Source organism: Chiloscyllium plagiosum, unplaced genomic scaffold (genome assembly GCF_037043375.1).
Source record: "Chiloscyllium plagiosum isolate Xiang-an unplaced genomic scaffold, Cpla_swu_hap1 HiC_scaffold_44, whole genome shotgun sequence".
In the NCBI taxonomy this organism is placed as follows: domain Eukaryota; kingdom Metazoa; phylum Chordata; class Chondrichthyes; order Orectolobiformes; family Hemiscylliidae; genus Chiloscyllium; species Chiloscyllium plagiosum.
In genome coordinates, this window is record NW_028270182.1 from 41,239,743 (window position 1) to 41,242,516 (window position 2,774).

Consider the following 2,774-nt stretch of genomic DNA (forward strand, 5'->3'; position numbering starts at 1 on the left):
CTCGTGCACCAGGTTATAGGTGTAAGTAGCCTCCAACTGCTCCTGTCTAGAAGGTTTGAGGGGCTGAATGGAACACAGGAACATGGGACTGAGGAGCAGGCGTGGGTCATTGGATACCTTGAGCCTTCTCCACCAGGCAGTAAGATTGTAGCTGATCAGGTTGGGGTCTCAGCCCCACTTTCCTGTCTGTATCCCATTATCCGTGACTCACTTCTTTGTCAAATATTTAACTAATGCAGCTTTCAATCAATGTAAACATAGAGTCACGATAAACTTCCAGAGAAGAGAAGTACCTTGAAAGGACCTTACAGAATTTTTCGTCATCCCTCTAAAAGAACCAGAGAGTCATGCAGAACGAAAGCAGACCCGTTAGTCCAATCTGTTCACTCCGATCAGATATCAAATCTGATCCAGTCCTATTTGCCAGCATTTGGTAAATATCCCTCCTGTTTCAGATACTTTTTAAATGTGCGATTGTAACCGCCTTCACCACTTCCTCTGACAGCACTTTCTGTACACACACCACTCTGTGTGTGGAACATTTATCTTCAGGTCCCTTGTAAATCAATCACCCTCGCCTTCAAATTATGCCCTCTTGTTCTGGACTCCCCTATCCTGGAGAGCAGAACGTGGCTGTTCAGAATATCCATGCCCCTGATGGTTTTATAAACCTCTATAATGTCACCCTTCAGCCTCTGACACTCCAGGGGGAAACACCTCAACCTAATCAGCCTCTCCCGACAGCTCAAACTTCCAGTCCTGGAACATCCTTGTAAGTTATTTCTGCAGAAAACCGAGTTGTACGCAGTATTCTTAAAGTGGTCTCACCAACATCCTATAAAGACACAACATACCACCATAACTCCTATACTCAATGCTCTGACTGATTAAGGCAAATGTGCCAAATGTGTTCTGCACCACACTGTCTACCTGCGACTCCACTTTCAAGGAACAATGCACCTGCAGCCCTATGCCCCTTTGTTTCACAACATGCCCCAGGACCTGACCATGAAGTATATAATGTCTGCCCTGATTTGCCTTCCAAAAATGCAAAGCTTCATATTTATCTAAATTAAACTTCATCTGTTACTCCTTGCCTCTTTGTCCCATCTAATTGCGGTCTTGTTGTACTCTGAGATAATCTACTATACCACCTTTCTGATGTCATCTGTAAACTTACTAACTATTGCCCCTATATTCACATCTAAATCCTTTACATGAATGATGAAATGCAGTGAACTCAGTACTGATTCTTGCAGCACACTGCTGCTCACAAGCCTCCCGTCTGAAAAATATCGTTGTGACTAGCTTCTTCTGTATCTTATGTGACTGAAACTTACTAATCTGTCTACCAATCAGAATGAAATACAGCTATGAAGAGAGGCTGAGTAGGTTAGGTTTATTTTCACTAGAAAAAAGGAGATTGAGGGGGACCTGGTTGAGGTTTGCAAAATCATGAAGGGTAGAGACAGGGTGGATAGAGACGAGCTTTTTCCCAGAGTGAAAGATTCAATAACGAGACGTCGTGCTTTCAAAGTGAGAGGTGGAAAGTTTAAGGGGGATACACGCGGTAAGTAATTCACACAGAGGGTGGTGGGCGTTTGGAACGCGTTGCTAGCAGGGGTGGTAGAGGCAGGCGCAGTCGATTTATTTAAAATGCGTCTGGACAGATGCATGATTAGGTGGGGAGCAGAGGAAGACAGATGCTTATGAATGACCTACAGATTTAGACAGTACATTTGGATCGGCTCAGGCTTGGAGGGCGAAGGGCCTGTTCCTGGGCTGTAGATTTTCTTTGGCCTTTGTTCTTTAAATGAACACCTTGCTGAAATCCATAGAGACAATGTCAACCATACTGGCTTCATCAATCGTTGTCACCTTTTCAAAAAACTCAACCAAATTAATGAGACATGATTTCCCATGCTGAAAGCTACGTTGTCTACTCCGATCAGCCCTTGCCTTCCCAAATGTATGTAAATCATGTCCCTCAGAATCCCCTCCAACAACTTACCCATCACTGACATCAGGCTCACCGGTCTATCGTTCCCCGGCTTTTTGGGTCACTGTTTCATTTTCTAGTCCCACTCCTCCACTGCTCACAACAAATGTTAAATGTAACCGGGTTGGTGAGATGGCCGATCATATCGGTCTCAGACTGGGTCAGGGTCAGTTTTAGGAACAAGTCAGGCTAGTTTCTTTAATCTGCTAAAACACCATGTTTATGATCGAGAGCAAAGTTACTCAAACTATGATGGAAAGGTGAGTGGCAAACTGTTTGAGTATTGCAATTATATAATCAATATTTCCCTTTCTAAAAATGCTGACACACACACACACACACACACACACACACACACACACACACACACACACACACACACACACACACACACACACACACACACACACACACACACACACACACACACACACACACACACACACACACACACACACACACACACACACACACACACACACCATCTCTGCAATTTTAACTTGAAAGAACTTGGTCGAAATATTATTGGAACTCATGACAAAGGAAAAATTGTGAGATTGTCCAAAACGTTATTCTGCTTCTGAAGATATTGTACTCACACAGCTTCGAGCAATGGGATTTCATCCTGGGAGAGTTTGGATTTGGCTGAATTCCCTTTGCTTTAGGCAGTGAGTAGATTCCAGTGAATTCTGGTTAGGGACCACCCAAAGGGTAGCACGGTGGTTAGCACTGCTGCCTCACAGCACCAGGGACTTGGGGTCGATTCGAGCCTTGC